The following is a 21,135-nucleotide window of genomic DNA, read 5'->3' on the forward strand; positions in this document are numbered from 1 at the left end:
CTGCAAGGTTCGCAGGAGATCTTCTGTAAAGTTTGGAAGGTAGGAGACGAGATACTGGCAGAAGTTAAGCTGTGAGTACCGGCTCGGAGTCGTGCTTCGGTAGCTAAGATGGTAGAGCACATGCCCGCGAAAAGCAAAGGTCCCGAGTTCGAGTCTCGGTCGAGCACAGAGTTTTAATCTGCCAGGAAGTTTCTTGAGCTCACATTTGTTTATGATGTGTGTTTATTGGTCATTTACATACATAAAACATAGATGAAGGTTATTTCCTAATTTCCCGTAGCTCCAATTATAACTGCTCTTCACTTTCAATAGTTATTTATATTGAATCGTCCCCTTAAAAAATTAATGAATTACTGTGCTGGTAAACCCCTTACGTTATTTGATTTTCAAACAGCTGAGCAAAACTGAACGTACTCAGACATTACTCTCATTACTTATTCTGATCAGCACTAAACTGACACACAATATTTCTGACTTTCAAAAATCCCTACAAAAGAATGGCCCTGACTAACAATAACCTATACCTTCATGGCCCACTTACTCGAACTACTGCAATACAGCGAGCGCCAATACTGCCATCTAAATAAAAGATTCTAACTATTGAATGGACTAACTACTGATAGGCATACTTAGCAAATGAAAGTTTTTGTAAAGAACAAACAATGTATTTATCTTAATAGTGTTCAAAATACAAATTTACTGTCTCTGATGGACACACGTCCAGATCATCCGCTCTCAAAACTCCGCCATCTCCCTCCCCACATCCACCACTGCTGGCGGTTCACCTCAAACTGCACAACGATACGCGCTGTTAACAGCCAACTGCCTAACGATACAATGGCGAGTATTACAACAATGCCAACCAGCCCCAGACTACACGCATCGCAGCCAGTGATTTTCATACAGAGCGCTACTTGGCGTTATCAATATAAAAACCTAAACAGCCTACTTACAATATATTACAAATCTATCCTTAACTATATGTTAAGCACAAATATCTGTCCGTGTAAAAGTCTTCCACATGTTGACTGACGATACTTCATAATTTCTCTATGAGGCAACTTTTATATACTAAACGAACATTATTCAATTATAAATCATGCTTAGAATTAAGATAAAAATTCATTTGATAGAAGGGGAAAAGTGACCACCGAAATGTGTGTTGTGTATATTTTTGCTTCGAAGCAGCAGACAATAAGGAGAACATGATGAGGAGGTCTAGAAGTAGTAGGTGTTGCCTCAGGTCAGGTTGTGTATGACGTGATTTCACAAAGCCCTAGAAGCTGTGGTGGAGTGAAAAATCTTTCCTACAGTGACGCATCGTAGTAAGTTTTAAGATTAGCCACTAGAAGTTCCGGAGTAACAACGTTCAGATTTTGGGTAGTGCACATAGATTTAGATGTGAAGAGATTAGACTGACTTATTATGCTTTGTGCAATTCCGGATATTTGTTCCAAGGTCTACTTTGAATTTATTAGAGATTTCTACAGTAATTCCATATATACTGGGTAATCAAAAAGTCAGTATAAATTTGAAAACTTAATAAACCACGAAATAATGTAGATAGAGAGGTAAAAATTGACACACATGCTTGGAATGACATGGGGTTTTATTAGAACAGAAAAAACAACAACAAAGTATTGCTAGACGCGTGAAAGATATCTTGCGCGCGTCGTTTGGTGATGATCGTGTGCTCACCCCTCACTTTTGTCATGCTTGCCCTCCCAGTTCCCCAGAGCTCAGTCCGTGCAATTTTTGGCTTTGGAGTTACCTGAACTCGCAAGTGTTTCGTGATCGACCGACATCTCTAGGGATGCTGAAAGACAACATCCGACGCCAATGCCTCACCATATCACCGGACACGCTTTACAGTGCTGTTCACAACATTGTTCCTCGACTACAGCTATTGTTGAGGAATGATGGTGGTCATATTGAGCATTTCCTGTAAAGAACTTCATCTTTGCTTCGTCTTACTTTCCTATGCTAATTATTGCTATTCTGATCAGATGAAGCGCCATCTGTTGGACATCTTTTGAATGTTTGTATTTTTTTTGGTTCTAATAAAACCACATGTCATTCCAAGCATGTGTGTCAATTTGTACCTCTCTATCTACATTATTCTGTGATTTATTCAGTTTTCAAATTTATACTGACTTTTTGATCACGTGGTATTATAAAAGAATACGATATCACTAAGTGGAGTTATTATTTTGTTTTCATTTAGTTCTGCACAAAATAGGGCTTTGGTTGATGAAGTGTCAAGTGTCGATGTAATTATTATTATTTTGGCGGAATAAGTTTCTGAGAGTGTGCTAGTCGCAACCGCCTTTGTACTAGCGTTGACCATCAGTCTTTCTTCTTACAGGAAGAGCTTCAGAGTGCTGAATGGTGGTCTGTACGAGAGTAGGTGAAGATAATTCCTTGCAAACATAATTTTGTGCTATTCAGGTAAATTTTGAAATTATTTTCTTTTTAAACTAGGTCTTGGCCACCATATGGCGCCATCCCTGGGCTGGCACAGTAACTGCGGAACATACAGAAGCCTGAAATCGGTCGATGCTAGCGAACATTCTGGAAGGATAGTAGAACGCTGGCTAGAATGCTTTTAGTCAATTTTTGGCTCGTGTCCAAGCCACGTGTCCACGTGACTTCCGAAGGGGAGCGTCATGGTCAGAAGATCATGACTGGTAAGTTTTTAGTCATCGATTAACAGAGATACCATGAACTGTGGGATAGATATTTTTCTCGATTAACTGAAGTGTTGGATTGACTCCCTCTGTGGTGCGTGCCCACACGACTTCCGAAGGGAAGCAGTAATGGTCAGAATATCATGACTGTTAAGTGTTTAACGGTAGTCATGGATTATCAGAAATACTATGAATTGCGGGATTAATATTTTTCTCGGTTAAGTGTAGTGTTGAATTGACTCTCTCTGTGGTGCGTGGTAGATGCCCACAGCGGATTTTCTAATAAAATGATGAAATGATGGTAGTGGCCCTCAACTATGTACCTCAGAAAGAGTAGAAATATTAAATGTTTTGGCTGGTTTCGTTTCTAGGGACTGATATATGTAGTTGCCGCGTTACAGGCCAAATATTTCTGAGTCTACAGTATACGATAAGAATATACACATCAATAGAGTGGTCGAAATGGTTCAAATGGTTCAAATGGCTCTGAGCACTATGGGACTTAACATCTGTGGTCATCAGTCCCCTAGAACTTAGAACTACTTAAACCTAACTAACCTAAGGACATCACACACATCCATGCCTGAGGCAGGATTCAAACCAGCGACCGTATCAGTCGCGCGGTTCCGTACTGAGCGCCTAGAACCACTAGACCACCGCGGCCGGCAGAATGGTCGAATGCTTCTGTCACTCGGCAATTTCAAATTCTGAATGTAACATATAAATTTATATATGAAAGATTGCAATTAAATAAAATGTACAGATACTATCTTAACGACTTTAGCCGACCGGAGTGGCCGAGCGGTTCCAGGCTGTACACTCTGGAACCGCGCGACCGCTACGGTCACAGGTTCGAATCATGCCTCACGCATGGATGTGTGTGATGTCCTTAGGTTAGTTATGTTTAAGTAGTTCTGAGTTCTATGGGACTGATGACCTCATAAGTTTAGTCCCATAGTGTTCAGAGCCATTTGAACCAGTAACGACTTTAAATGATGAGTACTATAGTAGAAGTATTTTTGATAATGTGGTATATTTCTGCAAAATACTTATTGTTGTCGATGGTCCAGCAATTAAATAAAATATAAGTTGAATAACAGGGAAACAATAGAGTCCTGCAGCACGTAATTAGTTATGAATAGCAATACATCTCGCGAGACATTCAGTTCGAAACGCACAAAGCACACTACATATTCACAGTAGAAGCCACGGTAATCTCAAAAGTGCACAAGTCGGCACTACGAAGAATTTCTATCTGCCGCCACCACGCGCAAACCGCCCCACTCTCTCCAAGTCTCTCTAGCGACCACGCGTCCGCTGCACCGTTGCGTCCGGCGATTTTCCCCCCTGTCCTGTGCCGTACTCCAGAAATGCCGCACTGTCCAGCACTGCCATGTGTCCTCATCAGAAACGATGCTCCCATCTAATCTCCCCATTCACGAGTGCTGTGATTGGCTAGAGCGCTCGCGCCATGTCTTCAAACGAACGCACCCACACACATATTTAAGCACATACGAAATACTGGACTTGCATTTGAATGCTTGAAATTAAATAAATATTCCTACGGCTGGACCATAAACACGCTCTAACACACATTATTAAATACATAAACAATTAAATAAACATACATCAAAAGAGAAGAAGCAAAAGGTAGGCCACTAGCCTAATGTCTCTGTGCTTTCTAAAACACAGTATATATTTAACCAGTTTCTTCATGTATAGTATATCTCGGATATAAACAAAGACATAGCTGAATAAATATATTTATAAGCATTTTTCAACAGTTTTTTCGTGTAACTGTGGAGTACTTATGGCCTGATGTGATCGATAGTAATCGGCCACTTTGTCCTCCTATAATTCATGTACTATTTAAGTTACCTGCCTGTAGATCATACCAATTTAGGTTTACACTAATAGCTTTCTGAAGACACGGTGATCGACAAAATCGGATGAAGAATTTATATTTCGGTAATTCGTTGCTGGGTGTTACTTGTATAATTTACCATCAGATACTAAACCTTAAACTAACAAAGATGTTAAAAATCTCATTACACCATTGGAACCGTCGTGAAAATAATAGTAAACTGCGTGTTTCTTTTTGAGGTATCATGATTCATCCGGCTACTATTAATTTTTATACGAACAGTAAAACGTCTGCTATTATGGTTTCACAAAGTCCTCAATCTTTGGTACTCCCGGCATAGACATCTCCTTCACCGACACAAAGCACCGCCCTCGTCACAGCGTACTTCCCAGCCACGCAGCTGGACCACGTGCTGGGGCTACCCCTCCTGTCCGGCTAACGTTCGCCACCACATGTTTGCTGCCGGGCGCTGACTTGCCGAGTGGCCCATGCGGCCACACCAACTTGAATATCTTGAGGGCGCCACAATTCGCCCGTTACCTCACACACCTCCACTTATTAACATTCTGGCCTGCCGGAATGTTCAGAAGTAGCACCCTTACATACTAGTACAGGGACGGCCACGGCGTGCCAAAGTGCTCGCGTGTTCACATGTGCTGCACGCGTTCCGTCCAGGGCTTGGTCCGCCTCGCCACTACTCGGCTTTCCTCGGTCTTTCGCGGACACTGCTCGGCACGGCGGGACATTCGACTTGCTGTGCGATGCGACATCTTTTCATCCGGCATAGGGTGAGTTAGTTGATTCGTAGTGACAGCCGTGTATATTCCTCGCTATTTGTTAGCATTTCGTGGGAAGTTTATAAGTACTGTACAGTAGTTGTTGCAATGAAACACACGCTCACAATGAAGAGAGGTAGTGACACAACGTCACGAGCCTTCAGAGCTGAATGGGAATTCCAATATTTTTTCGAAGAGAAGTATGAAAATTCTCAATGTCTATTATGCAGTCGCATACTCACCGGACACCGCAAATTTGCAATAGAACGGCATTATAACACCACACGCAAAGAACTTCATGATTTAGTTGGGGCTGACAGATTAAACAAGTTGGCGGAATTAAGAAGAGATGGACCGAACGTGGGTACCCCTTACAAATCTTTGTGTTACTGATGTTTGTATTTGTACATATTTGTCGTTAGAATTCGAATTTAGAGTTCACTCAATTTTTGTTTCCTTTTTTTAGCCTGCAACCGAACGAAGCGACCTGTCGTTAAGAGGAAGCTACAAAACAGCGCTCAAGATTTCATGAGTGAATAAGCCTTTCAGTGATGGTGATTTCATTAAGGAGTGTATTGTTGAGGCGGCGGAGCTCTTGACGCCACTGGAAGTGAAGAAGTTCAGTGAAATTAATCTTTCGAGACAGACAATAGCTCGCCGCATAGCAGCTGTTATGGCAGAGGATGTCTACGCGCCGTTAACTGATAGTGCCTGCAAGTTTATTGCATTCTCGATTGCTTTGGACGAGTCGACCGACATTTCGAACACAGCACAACTAGCGATTTGTGTTCGTGGAGTCGACACAGATTTGCACCTGACGGAAGAACTGTTAGATTCAGTACCAATGAAACACACAACGAGGGGTACCGACTTGCTGAAAGCAGTTGAAGAGGCAGTTGAAGCCGTTGGCCTGAATTGGAATATGTTAGTTTCAGTCACCACAAGTGGAGCGCCAGCAATGCGAGAGGCTCAAAATGGGCTTGTAGCATTGTTGCGTAAAAAACTAGGACGATCGAAAGAAGATTTGTACGGAATTCATTGTTTTGTACACCAAGAAGCTCTTTGCACTAAATATGCAAATTTGGAGGACGTGATGAAGTTGGTAGTCACCATAGTAAATTTTTTGAAGTAGCGCGGCTTAGTACGCCGTCACTTTCAACAGTTTATCATGGAACTGAACGAAGAATACGGAGATGTTATTTACCACTGCGAAATACGTTGGTTAAGTCGAGGGGCAGGCCTCGAAAGATTGTTCAATTTAAGACTCGCTATCATTAGCGATAGGAAAGAATCTCTAACAGCAAATGCGAATATGTTAATCAAGGCTAGTGAAGATGTAGGTCTAAGGATAAGTGAAGACGAAACTAAATACCTGGTTACTACTAGAATGCCAACTGCAGAAGATCAGGAAATGTTAAGAGTTGGAGACATGCAGTTTGAAAAAGTGAACACATTTAAGTATCTAGACGTGGACATCACTTCTAGAAATGAAATTGAATCTGAACTGAAGAATAGATTACTGGCGGGAAATGCGTGTTACTTCTCACTTAATAAATTATTTTCATCACGGATATCGTCTATGAATTTAAAGATTAGAATGTACAAAACTATTATTCTACCAGTTATGCTGTATGGGTGTGAGACTTGGTCTCTCACTTTGCAAAATGAAAAGCCGTTTCGAGTGTTGGAAAACAAAATTTTGAGGATAATTTTCAGAGCAAAAAGGGATGACAATAGCGTAGAGTGGTGAAAACTGCATAACGAAGAAGTTCACGAACTCCATTCAAGCCCTGACATAATCAGTACTATTAAATCACGTAGGCTGCGATGGGCGAGTCACGTAGCTCTAATGGATGAGGGCAGGGCAGCGCGCAGAGTATACTGGTACGGCACTTAGAGGGAAAACGTCCTGTGGGGAGACCGAGGCGTAGATGGGAGGACAATGTGAAGCCTGATTTGAGGAGCCAAGACAGGGCGAAAATGGTAATGCTCCGGTAATGGACTTTTGAGAGCGGTATGACGAGTGAGTGAGTGTGTGTTTTTTTGAGTTCCTGAAAGAAAAAGAAAAGGTAGAGCCAAAATTAGAAAATCCAGAATGGATTGCAGAGCTCGCCTTTTTAGTTGATCTGACTGCGCACTTGAACGCTCTCAATAAGACTTTGCAAGGTGAGAAGCAACTTATTTCTGATCTCATGGAGAAAGTGGACGCATTTAATAAGAAACTCGCATTGTGTAAGGAATAACTCTTGACAAAGAATACCGCCCATTTCCCTACGCTCTCTAAAGTCAGAGAAAACGCAACTTCTGATGAATTCGTTTCTGTGTTGGAGGAACTACAGGCGCAATTTTCTGAACTTTTTCAGGACACTGCCAGTCTGACATCTGTTTTTGAACTATTTTCTAGACCTTTTCCAGTTCCAGTTGAAAGTGCTCCAGTGCGTTTGCAAATGGAATTGATCGATCTGCAGTGTAATTCCCCGTTTAAGGACACTTTTTTTTACGTAAAAACTGTCCATGAATTTTACAAAAGTTTTCCTCGGGAAGGGTTTCCCTGTCTCCACAATGGGACTACAAAAGTTATATCAGTGTTTGGATCGACATGCGTGTGCGAAAGGTTTTTTTCGATTATGAAACTAAATAAGTCACGATTACGTGGCAATTTGAGTGACGAAAATATGAGAAACTGCGTTTGTCCGTGTGCCGTCAATTTGTGCCGGATTTGAACTTTATTATGTCTACAGCGAACCAAAAATAATTAAATTAATGGTGATAATTTTGTTTTATTTGTCATATGTTTTGTTGAGAGTTGTAGTTATTGCAAATTCTGGACAGTGGTTTCAGATAATAAAATTTGCTTGTTTCACATGTAGTTGGAATCACTTATTCCACATCATACTGATTGCTGTAGTCCGTTTCTATATCTCAGCTTAAATGTTGTAAGAATTTCACGAGTGACAATGTGAGAAGCTCAATATTGATGGTGTAATGCAGTTTCAAACCCAGCGTTATTGTTATTTTTCTATAGGTGTGCCAACAGCCAACAAAGATTCAGTATTGCTCAACATGATGTGTTGTACAGAGCTTAATATTATCAAATATCGTAATACGAAACCAATCCACATGCTAGCAGGGCGGAGTTAAGCGAATGCAAGCGAATGCACTATCGCATGCGGCGTGTTCGAAGTTCCGCGCATGCGCTCGCAGTCAGCTGGTGTGGTAGTGGGGACCGTGACGTCAGACGGGAGCGATCCGCACGCGTGTGAAAACTCGGCACGTGTGCATGCACGCGTGCCGCGTTCTTGGCCGTCCCTGTACTAGTACATACAAACAAATTTCAACGAACATAATTTTATGATTAAACGCCAGGCCAATAGTGTTTAACAATTTTTTTTAATGGTGTGGGAGCAGCATGACTCTCGAAATAACTTAAACTAACAAAAAATTTTGAACGAAACAGCATATTAAATAAATGCCTGCATTACAATTATGCATAAATAATTTTGTGGACTAGAAATAAAATTTTTGAATGCACTTTCACTTATGTGCGATTTTGTAAGCACTTGTTGTGCCACGCACACCATCTTGCACAATTTTTTTCCGTCGCACTACACACGCTCACACGGGTTTCAACACGATCAGCCTTTGTCCAAGTGCCTCGCAGAAATCGTGTCTACCTCTGAATTCCGAGTTCCATCGTTTATAATGACAAATCTGTCTACAACGAAAACCAAAAGTAGAAACCCCTCAACCCATCTATTTCCCAAAACCAACCAGAAACCTCGCTAAAGATTCCCTGCAGCGGAAAACAATAATTTATTAACAACGTCCCAAGGCAAACGACTGAATCACAGTAAGTTCAAATTACCACAAGCTCTATTTAATTGACTTCAATCAATCCTTCCTACCTCCACGCATCAAAAGTGCATGCACATACAATTACAATTTTAATACCCTTCAAATTGACCAATAAATTATTTGCCACACCTTGAAACGTCCGCTTAGAAAAATTAATGAATTACTGTGCTGGTAAACCCCTTACGGTATTTCATTTTCAAACAGCTGAGCAGAACTGAACGTACACAGACATTTCACTCTTTACCTATTCTGATCAACACTAAACTGACACAATATTTTTTGCGCAACGCAATCTGACTTTCAATAATCTCTACACAAGAATGGCCCTGACTAACAATAACCTATACCTTTCATGAATCACTTAACTCACAAAAATCTTCGTTACTCGATCTACTGCAACACAGCGAGCACCAATACTGCCAGCTAAATAAAACATTCTAACTACTGAAGGCACTAACTACTGATAGGCATACTTAGCAAATGAAAGATTTTGATAGAGAACAAACAATGGATTTACCTTAATAGTGTTCAAAAATCATGATATATATCTCATTTCATGACATCTAGTCTTACAAATTTACTGTCTCTGATGGACATACGTCAAGATCATTCGCTCTCAAAAATCTGCCATCTCTCTCCCCACATCCACCACTGCTGGTGACTCACCTCCAACTGCGCAACGCTTCTCGCTGTTCACATCCAACTGCCCAACACTACAATAGCGACTATTCCAACAATGCCAACCAGCCACAGACTGCACACAGCACAGCCAGTGATTTTCATACAGAGCGCTACGTGGCGTTACCAATATAAAAACCCTTAACAGCCTACTTACAACCCTTATACAAAGCATAAATCAATACATAGTTTACTTAAATCCCCGAGGCTACTGGCCTCCTTGCACCCTCAGTGCCTAAACTTCCTCATTTTGCACACGTACAGTGCCACAATAAATTGACAAAGTACTAATTAATTCCCAAAGTAGCATATAAATTATTCCTCCAAAATTACTAGCACTAATTACATAATAGAACAGCTTTTCACTTCTGCCTTTCTCTATATACCCTTCGCAATTTTAAACTTGTCTTTTTCCACATAACCGGTATCAACGACCGTAACGTTCTACTGTACCAACTCCAATCAGTCTCACTACAGTGACACTCCTCCTTCATATACCAACTCGTACGAACTTCATTACACAAACTATCCCCATCCACACTATTCACTTCAGCCCTCTCTAAATTATCTGTTCGATCTTCTGAACATTTCGCCGATTCACTACCCACAACACGCACAACTTTACTGTTTTTCCCCTCCAAAATATGGACATTTGCAGCTTCAACAAAATTACACTTTAATTCAATGTTAAGCACTTCCTGAAGTATTACATCCATGCGTAAGCCATCATCACCATAAATATTCATCTCAGCAACCTTATCTGCTGATACACCATTTAAATCACTACATAAATTCACATCAGAGACCTTGGTTTCCTCCTTCGACAAATTAACTTTACGTGACTCGTACACAACTTTATCCTCTGCTGCTACATTACACAATTTGCTGCCACCTTGTCGTACAATTTTGGGACTTCCAGACTTGCTAAATTCCGCTGTGATAGGACAAAAAACAGGACACACTGCCATTTCTACATATATTTCATCCAGGTAAACCCCCGATCTTACTTTACATACATTCTCACATTCACACTCTGACCAACTGTTTAGATCCACACATTCATCAATAAGTTTCGTTTCGACTTCAATCGTGACTAGAAACGTGTATATTCCTTCCTCCGAAGTATCAATACCAGTAGCTTCTACATCATTACATACATCACCATTAGTCTGTTCCTTTAAACAGAAATCATCTACCTCCGCCGATACATTTTTAACTTCAACTGCTGGAGAGACCAGTGCTAAGCCTCCCTTAGTAACATTGACGCTTTCCACCGAAACACAATCACCCTCAGTAGCACCTGGTGAGACCAAAGCTACGCTGCCTTCACTAACATCGATACTTTTCGCTGACTCACAAATACTGGTTACTACAACACCTTCCTTACTGCAATTGCTACTTTTTGCTAATAGCTCTTCAGAACTCTCCACAAAATTTGCTTTCACAAAATTTATCTCCTCTTTAACTTCTTTTTGAACCACTTAATCTTTCCATTCATCACCATTCACACACTCATTCATTACAAATTCATAACTTACATCATTCCCGGCAAATTTATTCCCATTACTTTTACTTAAATCTCTCTCAAAGCTATGCATCTACCATTCGCACCTGCTTTTATTGAATGAACCACCTACATAGCCTTCTCCCTTAGTATTCTCCATGTTACATAACTGTTGCCTTTCTACAAACCTATCAACATTTCTACCATCATCTCCAGCCTTTTCATCGCCTGTTCCGATTGCCATCCCCGGACATGAGATGTGGCGAACATCAGTTTCCGGACCGGTTGTTAGGCTATTGCACTTCGCGAATTTCTCCCGTCAGATCTGATTTCTTTCCTTGGATGCTGTTTGAGGGAGTTACCACTCCTGTTGCTTCTCCGACTATTCTTGTCATTCCAGCTACTATCTTCCTGAGAATTCCTTTGACTCCTCTCGCGATTATTATTTTCGCGATGATGATCTGGCTTCCCATTTTGATAACTATCACCCGGTTTGCTCTGAGATTTGAACTTCAGTGCCCTCTCTAATTTTTCTACAAATTCTAGAAATTCGTACATGGAATCACATGGAATATGGACAAGATCCAACAGTAGATATATGGGTAATCGCCTTTTTAATGTGGTGATTTCAGTTTAAAAAAAACACGGGTGTTTCACGTGCATAAGCTTGCCAAGTTCGCGCTTGCAAAAATCTCTCATCATCCCATTACCCTACCTGCAACTTGGCCTGTTTGAGAATTCATTTTGGATCCGCGCCTGTTTCTCCTCGCTCCAAAATTTATTCAAAAAACACTTTTGGAACTCTTCGTGTGATTCGCACGAACTACATTTAACATTTGCCCAAGACTGTGAGTGTCCCTCCAAATGCCGTTTAATGTATTTTATTTTCGCTTTGTCTGACATGCCGTGAAAAAATGCATCCCTACACGACAACCAAGAAATTTACTGGGTGGTATCTTCCGTCGTCTGTGTAACATTTCACAAATCCGGGTATTTGCCCTATTTACAGTTTAATGTCACTTCACCGTATATTTTAATAGTTATTTTATTTTCTTTACTACTTTAATTCTTACTATTTTTAACTTTTCTCATCTGTACGTATAAACATACTGTTATAGTATTGGAAATTGTTATTCCATTTATTCTTGCTTAGCTTTACTCTTTGATCAATATGCCTTTCTAAATGTAAAGCTATCAAGCTGTCAAACCAAAAAAACAGAATTTGTGAACTGAAACAAATAGAAAAGATAAAATTGAAGACTCAGGCAACTTAATATGTAAGGCATAGTTTTAGATTGCAGAAAATGAGTTTAAAATATGTTTACATTCTCATAGTCACATTTCTGTTGGTGGAGGTAATATATTATACTATATTTTCTACAGAACCACAAAATCACATGAGAATGGCCTAAAAGGGTGAAACCAGTTGCTAACAAACGCAATTAATACAGCAAAAGCGGAAAATATCACCATAATGTTAGTATATTCACTCAGAAAAGGAAACGTTGCTCTGTCTTGTAGGGTAAGATTCCACGAACGGTGTAAGCACCTACAGTTTATTTTACAATATGCTCAACCATACGCTAATCCTTTGGGCGAAACTAGTAACAAATTGCTGTGCCTTGGCACAATTACGGTAGTGCACATTTAGCGCTAACTTCAGATTTAAAAAAATACACATTATAACTGGCGAAGGTGATCGGCAAAGAGATCAAGTTGAATCACATAGACAATATCAGTGCCTAAAAGGTTACAAACACTATTTGCACGAGCCAAAGTTTACGGCAACAGAAGTACAGATATCGCATGGCATCCTTCCCATGAACAAGAACATTCATATATAACACGTGATAATATGGTATAGCACCTTTAGAGTTAAAGAAACTGAAAAATGAGGTATTTATCTGCATCAAACGACTATAACGGAGTACAACGTTAAAAATTGTTATCTACATCTACATCCGCACGCCACCTGACGGTGTGTGGCGGAGGGTACCTTGAGTACCTCTATCGCTTTTCCCTTCTATTCCACTCGTGTTGTTCGTGGAAAGAAGAATTTTCGGTATGCGTCTGTGTGGGCTCTAATCTCTCTCATTTTATCCTCATGGTCTCTTCGCGAGATATACGTAGGAGTGAGCAATATACTACATGACTCCTCGGTGAAGGTATGTTCTCGAAACTTTAACAAAAGCCCGTACCGAGCTACTGAGCGTCTCTCCTGCAGAGCCTTTCACTGGAATTTATCTATCATCTCCGTAACGCTTTCGCGATTACTAAATGATCCTGTAACGAAGCGCGCTGCTCTCCTTTGGATCTTCTCTATCTCTTCTGTCAACCCTATCTGGGTACGGATCCCACACTGCTGAGCAGTATTCAAGCAGTGGGTGAACAAACGTACTGTAACCTATTTCCTTTGTTTTCGGATTGCATTTCCTTAGGATTCTTCCAATGAATGTCAGTCTGGCGTCTGCTTTACCGACGATCAACTTTATATGATCATTCCATTTGAAATCATTCCTAATGCGTACTCCCAGATAATTTATGGAATTAACTGCTTCCAGTTGCTGACCTGCTATATTGCAGCTAAATGATAAGAGATCTTTCTTTCTATGTATTCGTAGCACATTTCACTTGTCTACATTGAGACTGAATTGGCATTCCCTGCACCATGTGTCAATTCGCTGCAGATCCTCCTGCATTTCAGTCAAATTTTTTATTGTTAGAACCTCTCGATATACCACAGCATCATCCCCAAAAATCCTCAGTGAACTTCCGATGTCATCCACAAGGTCATTTATGTATATTGTGAATAGCAACAGTCCTACGACACTCCCCTACGGCATACCTGAAATCACTCTTACTTCGGAAGACTTCTCTCCATTGAGAATGACTTGCTGTGTTCTGTTATCTAGGAACTGTTCAATCCAATCTCACAATTGGTCTGATAGTCCATATGCTCTTGCTTTGTTTATTAAACTACTGTGGGCAACTGTATCGAACGCCTTGCGGAAGTCAAGAAACACGGCGTCTACCTGGGAACCCGTGTCTATGACCCTCTGAGTGTCGTGGACGAATAGCGCGAGCTGGGTTTCACACTATCGTCTTTTTCGAAACCCATCCTGATTCTTCCAGAGTATATTTCTAGTCTCCAGAAGTATAGTAACTGCGGATAAAGGTATTACATATGTAGGTCGAAAAAGGCAATTAAAATATGATAATTCTTGAAGTCAGGTACAGATACCAGCCATTCAACCTGCCCAACTTCAAAACTATGTTGAACTGACCATATGTTGTTACGTACTATTTTACCCTAGTGGGAAACATTAGTTGACATTAAGAGGTCTACAGAACGATCTCAGTTTAGCACAAGCAGATAAATGGTCATACCTTTCGACATATCTATCTACATGTTATGGGTAGTTGATTACATAAGAGGCAATGAAGGTAGCATACGCAATTTGATTATTATTTAATAACGAGTTTCAGTAAAAAGTTCACAAGTAGATGTAACAACAATGAACGTAAATCAGCGACTCTGCCAAGTAATATTTAATTACTAGCCTTAAGTAGTAAGTTACTTAATTACAATAATCAGATTACGTACACAAGAAACTTAGACCCAGGCGACAGATGACACAAAAGCTAGGCATGGAGTAACGGATGGTTTAATCTCGAGTGCATTATGATCTACACCTTATGTCATCAACTTATTATTTTCAAAAATAACCAGTAGCTGAAACTATTATACCTCATCTTAGTGTCATTGTCATCAACAGCCACTAAGAATATAAGATTACATGTATTCCATTCTGTGTAATCTGACATTAATTACGCAAAAAAATGACTGTTACATTTCAAGATAGACAATTAAAGGACATGCTTATTGATATGTACCTGGGGAAGGAGAACATTTAAAATGTTTTAATGACAACTTTTACCGAGTATTTGAAAAATATTGATGCACGCATGAGAAATAAAACTGCGCACCATCACAGTCTGTATCTGGTAACAAACAACGGTATGTTTACGTTATCTGTTGCTATAAAACTACTAACATAGGATCATTTATAGGCAGAACACAGGGATTTTCTTCAGAAGGTAATAATTTCTTTTTCTGTAGAAGGTAATAAGTTTTAAAAGTAGTCCCCCTACGTTATTTTTTAGAAACAGTATTGTGTTTTATTATTACAGAATAATAATCATAATGGCTGATTTTTTATTTAAGACATACTTTACAATACTCCTCAGTTGTCACCTAATATTATGAAACATGATTTTGGTCAATAAAATATACTTAGGGTTTACTGTCCCTGCAATACATATTAAATATTGTTGTACTCATGTCAGAAATGATTCATTTTACTACTCATTCAGCGGATGATGCAAGTATGACCGTTTACTTTTATTATCGATAATGTGGTATCATGTAATTTGATGTATCATTGTTTTACCTAACATTGAAATTTACCCTATAGTACTTAAAAATCGGAGTCTCGAAACGAAGGAGTTCAGGTAGAAGTTTTTATCTATGGTTGTATAAACCCGAGCGTTATGTGACGCCACCAGTTTTACCCAAGTATTTGTCATGTAATGCTAAAGATGTATGTTTCATGTACGCTGTTGACAGTCATGCCCTCTCGAAAGAATAATAATACAAAAAGAAATACATATTTCTTCTCCCTGTAATACACTGAGGCGACAAAAGTCTTGGGATACCTCTTAGTATAGTGTGGGACTTGCTTTTTCCCGACGTATTGTAACAACTCTACGTGTCGTAGACTCAAAAAATCGTCGAAGTTCCCTACAGAAATACTGAGAGATGCAGCGTCTGTAACCATTCACGTTTGTGAAAATGTTGCCAGTGTTGTTCTGCACGAACTGACCTCTCAATTATATCACATAAATGTTAGATGAGATTCATGTCAGGAGATTTGGATGGCCAAATCGGTCTCTCAAACTGTCCAGAATATTATTCAAACCAATAGAGGACAAGTGTGGTCTGGTGACAAGGCAGCCATAAAAAATCCATAGTCGTTTGGGAACATGAAGTCCATGAATGGCTACAAATGATCATCACATAGGCGAACACTGCCATTTACAGTCACGATATGTCCTCTTCACATGTGGGGCCGTTCCTGTCGCGTTGCTGTCCTGAAGAGGGGTCTGGCAGCGTGCGATTGACTGACGTCTCCCACAGTCATCTCTTCTCTATCGCTCCCGACTGATATTCACTTGACTTCACGCCTTAGCACATACGTGCAGCATGTTCTGTAACCTAATTCGTCATGTCCTCCTGTTGTTCTTGTCGCAGGAAGATGATGTGTTATTCTAACTGCAAAACGCTTGTCTGCGAAACTGAACGCGCTCTGCAAATGTTGCAGCACCAACCCTAGAAAGTACGGTCGCAGGACATTCTCCAGGCGGGAACGAGTGGTACACGATTGGACGAGAAGAGAGCCGTGCCACTCCTCCATTCACAGCTCTCACGGAGCAACGGGAACATGTCAAGAAGGTGTTGTTACAGCCCTTTATCTGTTTTCGCTTTTTCGTTTAATAGGTGAAAGTTTGATTTTATTTTTTACGGATTGACTGTCATTGAAGGGTTTTACTTTTATTTAATATTGTCCCGGCTAAGTATCAGTTTGGTTACTTTCAAAACCCAGTGTTAAACGTGGGTCACTACTCGTATAGTCTCCCTAACTCTGAGAGAAAAAACGTTTAGTAGCTTTACTACCAATGTTTACAGACAACAATACTTTAACCTTTTGTTGAATTGTTTTAGTTACGAATCGCTAGTTTGTTCTTTTCATAGCTCACGTAACCTCAACGTTTATTAATCTAAGTTAAATTAATGTTCAAGACTTGTATTAAAACAAATTAACAACGTCAGTTGATTGACAAGAATTATTAATAAATAGGTTCACTCATACGATCTCATTCACAGAAGTTCTTTAATTGAATGTCTAAGTAGGATTCCCGCTAGCATCAGAGATGTTAGATAATATCCTGTCACTTTTGGTAAATAAGTTATTTCTATTTAATATCCGCAAACTGTCATTAACTATAATCACTAGCTGTGTGAAGTTAAAGTTTCCCACTACCATAATTCAATATCCGAATCCGGTTAAAATTCTCAATTCAGTAAAGCGTTTAAATATTCACATGAATTGACATTAAACCGAAAGAGATTACTATTCACCTTCCCGTTTATCTAAGTTGATAAATGTCCAAATTAAAGTCATGAATTGACAATCCTCAAAAACAATCTTGTCACGATTTATTCTTGATCCCCGTTTAATAAAGTGCCAATTGTTGTTCTCTACAGCTGTACGCCCTAAACAACTTCCGAACTAGATCAGACTAGAGACTGGAGTTTCGTAATTACAACGTATGGCTATTTATACGTTAATAAACACTATCTTTGGTGTCCCAGACATACGTTCTATGACTGTAATATTGATTTTCTTACGTATTGGAATAACTAATATTTCAATATTTTCTACTGTTTCTCCCCCTTCCCATGTTTCTAAGATTTATAATTAAATTTTCCTTTTCTTTTTTTTTGCTTTCTGTACTAGATATTTCCGTCTATTTGTTTTTTAATTGTTTTTCGTAATTACTACATGTGGAGGGACTTGGGTTATTTTGTGAATTGATATTTTAAGGGCATGTGAGCTAATTTGGGAGCTATTTTTTGTTTTTTAAACACCGAGAGGCGGTGTAAGAGTTACAGTGTGAAACGACGTCTCGCAGGACAGTGATTGCTGCGTGTATGACCGCCTGCAAGCCAGTGTCAGAGCCTGTACTGCCGTCTGTGGAGATTAACAACGTACATCTGTACGTGTGTCAGCATCACATCATCTTTGACTACTGCTCTGTAGTAGCAATCATTTCGTGCACTCAGTAATATATATTATTTCTGCAATATATTTCGAATGAGCGAAGAATTAAACGGCGTCCAGGGACCTTGTTAAAAGCTAATAACCCATTTCATGTTATCAGATGCGGTGAAATAAATACTCTGACAAAAAAACTGTAACACCAAAAATTAATTAATGTAATGAAATTTTGGGAATACATATTTATCTAGGTAACATATTTAAGTGATTAACCTTACAAGATAACAGGTCAATGCAAGAGAGAGATAAGACGTGACAAACGCGAAATGCTGGTACATTAATGACCTGAGTAACCACCAGAACGTTGAATGAAAGCATGCAAACGTGGATGTGTTGGACTGTATAGGTCCGAATGTCAGTTTATGGGATGGAGTTCCATGCCTGATGCACTTGGTCGGTCAATACAGGGACGATTAATGCAGTTTGTGGAAGACGATTGATTTGTCGTCCGATAATATCCCATGTGTGCTTGATCGGAGACAGATCTAGTAATCGAGCGGGACAAGGCAACATATCAACACACTGTGAAGCATATTCGATTACGACAGCGGTATACAGGTGAGCGTTATCCTGTTAGAAAACACCCCCTGGAATGCTGTTCATGAATGGCACCACATTCTGTTGAATCACAAGACTAAAGTAGAAATTTGCCTTTCTATTATGTGAGATAGTCACGAGTGTCATCCTTTGCCATTCGGAACTGAACTCCAGACCAAAGCTCCAGGTGTAGGTCCAGTGTGTCTAGCACGCAGATACACTACTGGCCATTAAAATTGCTACAGCAACAAGAAATGCAGATGATAAACGGGTATTCATTGGACAAATATATTATACTAGAACTGACATGTGATTACATTTTCACGCAAGTTGGGTGCTTAAATCCTGAGAAATGAGTACCCAGAACAACCACCTCTGGCCGTAATAACGGCCTTGATACGCCTAGGCATTGAGTCAAAGAGGGCTTGGATGGCGTGTACAGGTACAGCTGCCCACTCAGCTTCAACACGATACCACGGTTCATCAAGAGTGGTGATTGGCGTATTCTGACGAGCCAGTTGCTCAGCTACCATTGCCCAGACGTTTCCAATTGGTGAAAGGTCTGGAGAATGTGCTGGCCAGGACAGCAGTCGAACATTTTCTGTATCCAGAGAGGCCCGTACACGACCTGCAACACGCGGTCGTGCATTACGCTGCTGAAATGTAGGGTAATTCAGGGATTGAATGAAGGGTAGAACCACAGGTCGTAACACATCTGAAATGTAACGTCCACTGTTCAAAGTGCCGTTAATGCGAACAAGAGGTGACCGAGACGTGTAACCTATGGCACCACATACCATCACACCGGGTGATACGCCAATACGACGATGACGAATACACGCTTCCAATGTGCGTTCACGCGATGTCTCCAACCACGGATGCGACCATCATGATGCTGTAAACAGAACTTGGAATCATCCGAAAAAATGACGTTTTGCTATTCGTGCACCCAGGTTCGTCGCTGAGTACATCATCGCAGGCGCTCCTGTCTGTGATGCTGCGTCAGGGGTAACCGCAGCCATGGTCTCCTAGCTGATAGACCATGCTGTTGCAGACGTCGAAGAATTGTTCGTGCAGATGGTTGTTGTTTTGCAAACGTCGCCATCTGTTGACTGAGGGATCGAGACGTGGCTCCGCGATCCGTTACAGCCATGCGGAAAAAATGCCTGTCATCTCGACTGCTAGTGATACGAAGCCGTTGGGATCTGTCACGGCGTTCCGTATTACCCTCCTGAACTTACCGATTCCATATTCTGCTAACAGTCGTTGAATCTCGACCAACGTGAGCAGCAATCGCGATAGGCTACAATCCCACCTTTATCAAAATCGGAAACGTGATGGTACGCATTTCTCCTCCTTACACGAAGCATCACAACAACGCTTCACAGGCAACGCCGGTCAGCTGCTGTTTGTGTATGAGAAATCGGTTGGAAACTCTGCTCATGTCAGCAGTTGTAGGTGTCGCCACCGGCGCCAACCTTGTGTGAATGCTCTAAAAAGCTAGTCGTTAGCATATCACAGCATCGTCTTTCTGTCGGTTAACTCTCGCGGCTGTAGCACGTTATCTTCGTGGTGTATCAATTTTAATGGCCGTAGTGTAATTGGTCGCAGGCTCTCAGTTGGCCCTCTTGTAACCAACACACGGCAATCATTGGCACCGAAGCAGAGCCAGTTTTCATCAGAAAACACAACAGTTCTCCACCTGCCCCTCCAGTGAGCTCTCATTTGACACCACTAAAGTCGCAAATTGCCGCTATTTGTGGTCAGTGAAATGCACGCTACGGGTGTCTGGCTCGGTGTTTTTCTTTGAGTTACCGCTTTGTGTGAGTTCGTTGTGTCTCTATAGTGCCAACGTCAGCTCAAATGCTGCTGGAGATGCAGTACTACGTCAGAGTCATGCACCAAGGACGATGGCATTCCCTCTCGATAGCGCCAAGTGGCCATCCGAAGCCCAGTATATTTGAGACCCTACATTTTTGTGACCACCGCCGCCAGCAATCATGTACATTTGCTACATTCCTGCTAAGTATTTCTGCAGTATGGCAGAAGGAACATCCAGCTACTCGTAGCCCTATTACACAACCTCGTTCAAAATCAGTGAGGTACTGATAAGACGTCTTTGTCACCTTCTACGCCTGCGCAAAATCTGAATAGACATCTTTCAAGTGTAGGAACACGTCTAACAGCACTCGTTTATGTCGCACATCCCCTTCTTGTCGCTGCAAATTGTCTCCGTCACTGTAGATAGGCGGCCCAAAAGTCAAAACAGGATGTAGAAAAACTAAAACATGACTTATTCTAGAATATTTATTTTTGCCAAGACATCAACATCTAC

The sequence above is a fragment of the Schistocerca gregaria genome, chromosome 1 (assembly GCF_023897955.1).
Source record: "Schistocerca gregaria isolate iqSchGreg1 chromosome 1, iqSchGreg1.2, whole genome shotgun sequence".
NCBI classification, from domain to species: Eukaryota; Metazoa; Arthropoda; class Insecta; order Orthoptera; family Acrididae; genus Schistocerca; species Schistocerca gregaria.